Genomic DNA, 12,260 nt, shown 5'->3' with positions numbered 1-12,260 from the left:
CTTTTCTTGATAGATTATGGAACACACGACACAGATCATTCATTTTAAAAAAGAAAAGCTGAGGTATAAATAAGACAAAAAAAATCATGTTTGGTATTCTCACAAATATTAACAAAAGCCCTTAATCATGTTTATGACAATCAAATAAAATGACTCCCAAACTGATCTGATTTATAATCAAATAATCCGGGTATTTTAATATGACTAAATATTAGAAAAAACATTACAACTATACATAAAAAAAAGAAGATGTAGTATGATTGCCAATGAGACAACTATATATTTACCTAAATTACTAAACTGTTGTCCTAAGGGTTAATCTTTTTATCTACTTTATCCTTTTCAGAATAAATATGTTCAAAAACTCATTTTCCCATATACTCTTTGGTCATTTTTTTTGTCATATTCACAAATTAGTTGAAAAGGAAACATTATTAACTGTATATCATTCAAAATATACCTGTGTCCCCTGCGAACAAAGTTTGTCTTTTCGTATGTTCAGATATAAGAAAAGTGTAAACTCTCGCTCGTGGAATACGCTATTTTGAATAGATTTGAACTAAATGGAGAAAGGGAGACAAACATAATTTTACAACGACCAAGTTAAAAGGTTTATAATGTACGTCAACATATACGATTTTTGTTTAATTGACTAGTTATAAAATGGTCAACGGGAGATAACAATAAACATTTTGTTGAAATGTAAAACCTAAAATTCTCTAGTGGACAACAGACAACGTACGAGTAAAAGGAGGTGTGGGATAAACGTCAATGAGACAACAATCCAACAACACATATAACCAATAGACATCTAGTGGACAACATACAACATACGATTAAAGGAGGTGTGGGATATACGTCAATGAGACAACAATCCAACAACACAAATAACCAATAGACATCTAGTGGACAACACACAACGTACGAGTAAAAGGAGATGTGGGATATACATCAATGAAACAACAATCCAACAACACAAATAACCAATAGACATATAGTGGGCAACAAACAACGTATGAGTAAAATGAGATGTGGGATATACATCAATGAGACAACAATCCAACAACACAAATAACCAATAGACATCTAGTGGACAACATACAACGTACGAGTAAAAGGAGGTGTGGGATATACATCAATGAAACAACAATCCAACAACTCAAATAACCAATAGACATATAGTGGGCAACATACAACGTACGAGTAAAAGGAGGTGTGGGATATACGTCAATGAAACAACAATCCAACAACTCAAATAACCAATAGACATATAGTGGGCAACATACAACGTACGAGTAAAATGAGATGTGGGATATACATTAATGAGACAACAATCCAACAACTCAAATAACCAATAGACATACGGTGGACAACATACAACGTACGAGTAAAAGGAGATGTGGGATATACATCAATTAAACAACAATCCAACAACACAAATAACCAATAGACATATAGTGGGCAACATACAACGTACGAGTAAAAGGAGGTGTGGGATATACATCAATGAGACAACAATCAAACAACACAAATAACCAATAGACATATAGTGGGCAACATACAACGTACGAGTAAAAGGAGGTGTGGGATATACATCAATGAAACAACAATCCAACAACACAGATAAACAATAGACATCTAGTGGACAACACACAACGTACGAGTAAAATGAGGTGTGGGATATACATCAATGAGACAACAATCCAACAACACAAATAACAATGCAATATACATCTAGTGGACAACACACAACGTACGAGTAAAAGGAGATGTGGGATATACATCAATGAAACAACAATCCAACAACACAAATAACCAATAGACATATAGTGAGCACATACAACGTACGAGTAAAAGCAGGTGTGGGATATACATCAATGAAACAACAGTTCATCAACACAAATAACCAATAGACATATAGTGAGCACATACAGCGTACGAGTGAAAGCAGGTGTGGGATATACATCAATGAGACAACAATTCAACAACACAAATAACTAAGAGACATAAAGCATGTATAGTGGGCAACATACAACGTACGTTTAAAAGGTGGTGTGGGATATACATCAATGAAACAACAATCCAACAACACAAATAACCAATAGACATATAGTGGACAACATACAACGTACGAGTAAAAGGAGATGAGGGATATACATCAATGAAACAACAATCCAACAACACAAATAACCAATAGACATATAGTGGACAACATACAACGTGCGAGTAAAAGGAGATGTGGGATATACATCAATGAGACAACAATCCAACATCACAAATAACCAACAGACTTCTAGTGGACAACACACATTGTACGAGTAAAAGGAGGTGTGGGATATACATCAATGAGACAACAATCCAACAACACAAATAACCAATAGACATATAGTGAACAACATACAACGTACGAGTAAAAGGAAGTGTGGGATATACGTCAATGAGACAACAATCCAACAACACAAATAACCAATAGACATATGGTGGGCAACATACAACGTACGAGTAAAAGGAAGTGTGGGATATACATCAATGAGACAACAATCCAACAACACAAATAACCAATAGACATATAGTGAACAACATACAACGTACGAGTAAAAGGAAGTGTGGGATATACGTCAATGAGACAACAATCCAACAACACAAATAACCAATAGACATATAGTGGGCAACATACAACGTTCGAGTAAAAGGAGGTGTAAGATATACATCAATAAGACAACAACACAAATAACCAAGAGACATATAGTGGGCAACATACAACATACGGGTAAAAGGAGGTGTGAGATATACATCAATGAAACAACAATCCAACAACACAAAATACCATGCAATAGACATCTAGTGGGCAACACACAATGTACGATTTAAAGGAGGTGTGGGATATACATCAATGAGACAACAATCCAACATCACAAATAACCAATAGATATATAGGCAACATACAACGTACGAGTAAAAAGAGGTGTGAGATATACGTCAATGAAACAACAATCCAACAACACAAATAACCAATATATATATAGTGGGCAACACACAACGTACGAGTAAAAGGACGTGTGGGATATTAATCAAAGAGACAAAAATCCAACAACACAAATAACTAATATATATATAGTGGGCAACACACAACGTACGAGTAAAAGGAGGTGTGGGATATAAATCAAAGAGACAACAATCCAACAACACAAATAACCAATAGATATATAGGCAACACACAACGTACGAGTAAAAGGAGGTGTGAGATATACATCAATGAGACAACAATCCAACAACACAAATAACCAATAGACATCTAGTGGGCAGCATACAACGTACGAGTAAAAGGAGGTGTGGGATATACATCAATGAGACAACAATCCAACAACACAAATAACCAATAGACATCTAGTGGACAACATACAACGTACGAGTAAAAGGAGGTGTGGGATATACATCAACGAAACAACAATCCAACAACACAAATAACCAATAGACATATACTGTAAACCAACTTATTTTTGCGAGCGCTTTATTTTCGCGACTTTCGCGAGAAGAAAAATATCGCGAATATAAATCGTCTCTAATAGGTAAAACTTTGATTATTTCTTACTAAACTATATCAAGTAAATTTGAAAATCGCAAAATTAAATCGCTGCGAAACGGACTAGAAAGGACAAAACGCGAAATAAAGTATCCGCGAAAATAAGTTGGTTTACAGTAGTGGACAACATACAACGAACGAGTAAAAGGAGGTGTGGGATATACATCAATGAGACAACAATCCAACAACACAAATAACCAATAGACATATAGTGAACAACATACAACGTACGAGTAAAAGGAAGTGTGGGATATACGTCAATGAGACAACAATCCAACAACACAAATAACCAATAGACATATGGTGGGCAACATACAACGTACGAGTAAAAGGAAGTGTGGGATATACATCAATGAGACAACAATCCAACAACACAAATAACCAATAGACATATAGTGAACAACATACAACGTACGAGTAAAAGGAAGTGTGGGATATACGTCAATGAGACAACAATCCAACAACACAAATAACCAATAGACATATAGTGGGCAACATACAACGTTCGAGTAAAAGGAGGTGTAAGATATACATCAATAAGACAACAACACAAATAACCAAGAGACATATAGTGGGCAACATACAACATACGGGTAAAAGGAGGTGTGAGATATACATCAATGAAACAACAATCCAACAACACAAAATACCATGCAATAGACATCTAGTGGGCAACACACAATGTACGATTTAAAGGAGGTGTGGGATATACATCAATGAAACAACAATCCAACAACACAAACAACCAATAGACATATAGTGGACAACATACAACGTACGAGTAAAAGGAGGTGTGGGATATACATCAACGAAACAACAATCCAACAACACAAATAACCAATATATATATAGTGGGCAACACACAACGTACGAGTAAAAGGACGTGTGGGATATTAATCAAAGAGACAAAAATCCAACAACACAAATAACTAATATATATATAGTGGGCAACACACAACGTACGAGTAAAAGGAGGTGTGGGATATAAATCAAAGAGACAACAATCCAACAACACAAATAACCAATAGACATATAGTGGGCAGCATACAACGTACGAGTAAAAGGAGGTGTGGGATATACATCAATGAGACAACAATCCAACAACACAAATAACCAATAGACATCTAGTGGACAACATACAACGTACGAGTAAAAGGAGGTGTGGGATATACATCAACGAAACAACAATCCAACAACACAAATAACCAATAGACATATACTGTAAACCAACTTATTTTTGCGAGCGCTTTATTTTCGCGACTTTCGCGAGAAGAAAAATATCGCGAATATAAATCGTCTCTAATAGGTAAAACTTTGATTATTTCTTACTAAACTATATCAAGTAAATTTGAAAATCGCAAAATTAAATCGCTGCGAAACGGACTAGAAAGGACAAAACGCGAAATAAAGTATCCGCGAAAATAAGTTGGTTTACAGTAGTGGACAACATACAACGAACGAGTAAAAGGAGGTGTGGGATATACATCAATGAACCAACAATCCAACAACACAAATTACCAATAGACATCTTGTGGACAACATACAACGTACGAGTAAAAGGAGGTGTGGGATATACATCAATGAAAAAACAATCAAACAACACAAATAACCAATAGACATATAGTGGACAACATACAACATACGAGTAAAAGGAGGTGTGGATTATACATCAATGAGACAACAATCCCACATCACAAATAACCAACAGACATAGAGTGAACAACATACAACGTACGAGTAAAAGGAGGTGTGGGATATACATCAATGAGACAACAATCCAACATCACAAATAACCAATAGATATATAGGCAACATACAACGTACGAGTAAAAAGAGGTGTGGGATATACATCAATGAGACAACAATCAAACAACACAAATAACCAATAGACATATAGTGGACAAAACACAACGTACGAGTAAAAGATGTGTGATATACATCAATGAAACAACAATCCAACAACACAAATAACCAATAGACATATAGTGGACAAAATACAACATACGAGTAAAAGGAGGTGTGGATTATACATCAATGAGACAACAATCCCACATCACAAATAATCAACAGACATAGAGTGAACAACATACAACGTACGAGTAAAAGGAGGTGTGGGATATACATCAATGAGACAACAATCCAACATCACAAATAACCAATAGATATATAGGCAACATACAACGTACGAGTAAAAAGAGGTGTGAGATATACATCAATGAGACAACAATCCAACATCACAAATAACCAATAGATATATAGGCAACATACAACGTACGAGTAAAAAGGGGTGTGGGATATACATCAATGAAACAACAATCAAACAACACAAATAACCAAGAGACATCTAGTGGGCAACATACAACGTACGAGTAAAAGGAGGTGTGGGATATATGTCAACGAGACTACAATCCAACAACACAAATAACCAATAGACATATAGTGGGCAACATACAACGTACGAGTAAAAGGAGGTGTGGGATATACATCAATGAGACAACAATCCAACAACACAAATAACCAAGAGACATCTAGTGGGCAACATACAACGTACGAGTAAAAGGAGGTGTGAGATATATGTCAACGAGACTACAATCCAACAACACAAATAACCAATAGACATGTAGTGGGCAACATACAACGTACGAGTAAAAGGAGGTGTGAGATATATGTCAACGAGACTACAATCCAACATCACAAATAACCAAGAGACATCTAGTGGGCAACATACAACGTACGAGTAAAAGGAGGTGTGAGATATATGTCAACGAGACTACAATCCAACATCACAAATAACCAAGAGACATCTAGTGGGCAACATACAACGTACGAGTAAAAGGAGGTGTGGGTTATATGTCAATGAGACAGCAATCCAACATCACAAATAACCAATAGATAAATAGGCAACACACAACGTACGAGTAAAAGGAGGTTTTGGTTATATGTCAATGAGACAGCAATCCAACAATCTGTTTTTTTTATAAAGGTTTTGCTTTTACACAAAAAAAAACTGTTTTTATATCCAAACTACAAGAAAGAAACTGAGCGCGAGATCTTATAAAAGTGTCAGGTTGTAAGGATACATGTCGATCAGTTAGATCACAAATATGGATTTCTGTTGTTTCTAATTTAAAGTTCCCCAAAGGTGACTAAGGAAACGAAATATGGTCACTTGGTCTTCTCCCGACTGGCAGTAAAACGAAGTGGGACGTCCGTTTGGCTGTGCGGGTTGTATCAAGTTCACAATCACGTCCGGTCAGAATGGGAACGTGAAATCCGGTGCCTCGTGTAAAGAGAGTGCCACGTTCTTTGCACGTTCAACAACTCTTTGAGGGCCCTTAGTTGGCCTGTTGCAATGCAAAATTTCTTTCCCAATCCAATATACCATCATTTTCCCGTGGCAGTAAAAATTTCCCCGACCATCATCCCGAATGGCCTCTATTATGACAAGACCGACCTATGTTTTTTTAATTTTTAATTTGTTCTCGTCCTGGACATGCATGAAATATTTGGCACTGGACGTTAAGTAACCAACAATCAATCAATCTAGTTAATTTAAAGACTCAACACTTTTGCCTTCTGGTGCAAGTCTCATAACATTACTGATGATTCGCCCAAGGAAAGTAGAATACCAAGAGAAGTTTGTTGTAGCATCACCTTGTCAATAGTACTTTTCCCCCGACCACTTGCATGCATATTAATTGATCTGAGGTTAAACATTGACATATAATGTATTTTCACACAATATCAACTATAGTCATTATCCGGTAAAACCTCTTACCCGAAGGATTTGGTTAACTTTTATAAAAAGTCAAAATCTTATTAACAAAAATATAACTTATTTACATAAAATACCCGAAAGAAGTACTATATATATATTCAAATCACTTAAAAATAAATTAACTCATCCTACAAAATCTACATAATCACATCCGATCGTAACTATCAAATTTATTGTGAAGGAAAAAATAAATGGTGGAGCTGTTGAAGGATAGGAAATTTCCGTTATTAAAAAAGGTAAAAATGATGTTTTTATTTTTGAGTTTTTGACAAAATTGTTTGGAATGCATGAAAATATGTTTTGTCCTCTACTACATGGGCAACATACAACGTACGAGTAAAAGGAGGTGTGGGATATACGTCAGTGAGACAACAATCCAACAACACAAATAACCAATAGACATATAGTGGGCAACATACAACGTACTGTGTTTTAATCATATGTTTTCTAGTTTTCAAAGAAAAACGCGTTCAATTTCTATCTAAAAAAACAGCCAACTTTACTTTTGAAAGTTTTACTTGGAGATGGTATTATATTTATGTCTTAATCATTCCTATGAACCTTGATGATATATGTGCATAGAAAATATCTACGAAAATAGCGGGAATCCCAAACTTTAGTATATGATATAACAATTTACCTACCTCTTTACAAGCATTACCAAATACAATGAAAGTTCCAACTATGTACCAGCTTATGAAGCTGCACAAAACCCTTTATAAATATAGATTTATTTCGTCTCTTAGCCATGGTTTCACTACTAAACTATCAAAAATTCGTTGGAAGTACTTGATAAATTGTATGCTTATATTGGTGACTCCGAATCTGATCAAAGTTTTGATTTTTCTACCCTATATACCAAGTTGCCTCATAATCTTATTAAGAAAAAAATCACACAACTCATTAAATGGGCATTTAAAAAGTCGAAATGCGAATATATATTTATGTTCAAACTCTTTGAGGTAATTTTTTAGTAACAACATACAAAAGAACTATGTCAATTGGACCTGCTTTGATACTATAACTGCCCTTGAATTTTTACTAGATAACAGTTGTGTTCGCTATGGAGAATCCGTATATCATCAGGTTATCGGAATTCCCATTGGGACTAACTGTGCACAACTTATTGCGGACCTGTTTCTGTATTGTTACAATGTATAAATAAAATCAGAAAAGACCCATCGAAACAACATCTGATGAAAAATTTTTAGAACCCTTTTAGATATTTAGATGATATATTGGTTCTCAATAATTACGACTTCAGTATGTACACTAACTTGACTAAAGAGATTTATCCTGCTGAACTGAATTTGAATAAAGCTAATACTAACAATGCATACTGCCCTTTCCTGGACTTTGATATCGTTATCTTTAACGGGAAGCTTAATACCAAACTTTATGATAAAAGAGATGATTTTTCATTTCCTATTGTTAATTATCCATTTTTAGATGGTGACGTTCCCTTGTCGCCATCTTACGGTGTCTAAATATCTCAACTTGTTCGATTCGCTCGTGTATGTAACAACGTATTTTATTTCAATGAAGGAAATCGTTGAATTACTGAAACATTATTACACCAGGGTTTTCACTATCACAAACTAGTCAAAACATTAACTAAATTTTATCATCGATACAAGGACATCATTCGTAAATATAAATCAACATGCAGACATCTTATACGTTCAGATATTTCACATCTAATATTTTATGGTAATATTCTGTACAAAGCACAAAAATTTCGGCATTCACCTTAAAAGCTAACCAAACCTTTAAACAGACTTATTCGGAAAGGATGTAGTTACGATGCTGTTGTCAAGTCATTAAGGATTGCATATTTTGGTATTAATATTGATTCACTCATAAGGTCATTGCATCGAAAATAAAAACATTAATTCTAAAACAAATTGTTGGCATGATACGGGTTCTTCTCATATATTTTATGATGATATGATACTAAACCCCTACGGGAGGGATTGTACTTGATTTTCATATGAAAAAGACATAATCTTTCAACCAGTTTAATTGAGGTCTGGAGCTGGCATGTTAGCAACTGCTAGTACACAGCTATTTTTGCATAGGTACTATTTCAGTACCAAAGATCTGTAGTACTGGAAATCTACTTTTAATACTTAGTACTATTTTGTTACTATAACATTATTGTAATATTTAGGTACCTTTATTTTACAGTACTTGATTTGTACTTGAAATTTAAGTACTACAGATTTCTGGTTACATCGTTACATTTTCAGCATTTTGAAAGTTTGTCTATTTAAAATCTCTTATAGTTATGGTGTTCAAACATGATATACTGTGATCATTGATGGTACTAAATCTGTACATATTTTTAAGTACAAATCAAGTACTGTAAAATACAGGTACCTAAATATTACAATAATTTTAAAGTAAAGAAAAAGTACCAAATATTAAAAGTAAATTTCCAGTACTACAGATTTCAAGTACAGATATAGTATCAATGCAAAAGTAGCAGTGTAGGACAAGTCAACAATTCCATCATACTTCAACATGTGCATGATAAATACTGATATCCAGACTTTCTGAAAAATAATTTGTCTTTTGCAGAAACATTTGTACCAGTAATGGTATTGTAAATATTGTGTATCATACTTCAGTGGCAGATCCAGAGGGGGTTTAACCCTGGAATCCCCTTTTTGACGATCAACACATTTGAATAGGAGCATACAGTTGGAACTCCTCCTTTTACCTTTGATATTGTTTTATTTAAATTTGCTATTATTATGATTATCAGATGGGTCTTTCCATAAAATATTTTTTCTTCAGTGATACGCGAGGCAAACATATTTGAAACTCAAAATCTTATGCAAACGTTTAAGAGCCGATTTAACAAAATATAGTTACATTTTGTTGTCAAGTAATATATATATATATATATGCGTACGCAGCCATGTCCTTTTGGAGCCTAGTCCGTATTAAAATAACTTGTGATATGTATATCCTTTTTTTCGAGTAAAGCTATCATCATTCAACGATGTCTAAGAACGACAAGCTCTGAGCACTTGGAGAACCCCTTCATAAACCTGGTTTAACCCACTATATGATTCAGAAAATGCATAAGCCAGGTGTGAACATTTTACAGTTGTGTTTCAGATGTTGTGTTGGTTGAAAAGTCACGTGTTTGGTTTGTCAGATGTTGTGTTGGTTGAAAAGTCACGTGTTTGGTTTTGTCAGTTTTAATGGAAATCCCCACCTCTGGGATTCACTTATGATTTTAGTAATTAGTCGCTTAACGACGAAGTCGAGATGAGGCTAAATTCTTTAGGTTTGCATTCCATTTGTCTGTCTGTCTGTCCGTCCGTCCGTCAAATCAGTTTTCCACATTTTTCCCTTATAATGCTGGAAGAAAGTTAGCGTTTTGTTATCTTCACAAGTAACAGATTGAATTTGAATTTTGTTTCGATCTGATAATTGTGTGCATTTTCGAATTGTGTTTCTGCGTATCGATTTTGTGCAGAGTTATGGTCCATTTTAATATTCAATTTTCAACACTTTTTTCGTCATGCTATTTAGTTTACACCATGACAAGTCATAGATCAAGTTAGAGTTTTGTTCCACTACAATGCATATTTAATTCGTTTTTCGTTTTGGTCATTGTACTTTCTTTCGATCATTTTCCTTTTTAGCAATAGTACTGTCAAAAGGGAACAGAACCATGAAATATGTAAGTTTAATTGAATATAAAATAAAAATGTGTTAAAGTAGTCTCAGAGTTAGTATACCACTGTCCAAGGTTAGGGTCCTGCTAACATGTTTAATCCCGCCATTATTTATGTAAAACTATGTACCTGTCCCAAGTCATGAGCCTGTAATTCAGTGGTTGTAATTTGTTTATGTGTTACATGTACATATTTGTTTTTCGTTCATTTTATTATTAAATAAGGCTGTTAGTTTTCTCATTTGAATTGTTTGACATTGCCATATCGTGGCCTTTTATTGCTGACTTTGCGGTATAGGCTTTGCTCATTGTTGAAGGCCGTATGGTGACCTATAGTTGTTAATGTCTGTCATGTTGGTCTCTTGTGGACAGTTGTCTTATTGCCAATCATACCACATCTTCTTTTTATATTATGATTATAATGATAAAGGTTCTATACATTTTCATTGATAATATATTCTTTATTGTAGGATTATCCCAGAAAGAATTCATGCATTGGATTTGGAAGAACGTTGAAGTCTACTGAACAAAGTGAAAATAATAATTGTTATTTTAGAATTTCTCTGTCATATTGTTATGCTTGTCTCAGTATATGGAGAAATAAATATTTATGTATTTTGATAAACATGTTTATTTATATGTCGATGATTTCTAAGACTGAATTGCAGAAATTTACAAACATGCTCAGTCTGAATGACAGGTCAGTTAAAAAACACACAAGTAATAAAATTGAGAATGGAAATGGGGAATGTGTCAAAGAGACAACAACCCGACCAAAATAAAAAAACACAACAGCAGAAGGTCACCAACAGGTCTTCAATGTAGCGAGAAATTCCCGCACCTGGAGGCGTCCTTCAGCTGGCCCCTAAACAAATATATACTAGTTCAGTGATAATGAACGCCATACTAATTTCCAAATTGTACACAAGAAACTAAAATTTAAATAATACAAGACTAACAAAGGCCAGAGGCTCCTGACTTGGGACAGGCGAACCACACATCTTGATATATTAAAGGGAAAGCCACTTTAAGCAATACTAATGCTATTAAAAGAGGAAATGTTGGTATATTACAGTAGAGAAAACGAATAGCAATTTACAAAAAATCAGATATGACAGACATGAACCACACCCAACCACTAAAATACAGTATGCTGACTTGAGACATAGGTGAAACAACACAATCAGAACTAACTATAAACAAATTGC

This window comes from Mytilus trossulus, chromosome 11 (genome assembly GCF_036588685.1).
Source record: "Mytilus trossulus isolate FHL-02 chromosome 11, PNRI_Mtr1.1.1.hap1, whole genome shotgun sequence".
Classification (NCBI taxonomy): Eukaryota; Metazoa; Mollusca; class Bivalvia; order Mytilida; family Mytilidae; genus Mytilus; species Mytilus trossulus.
This window is presented reverse-complemented; position numbering follows the sequence as displayed.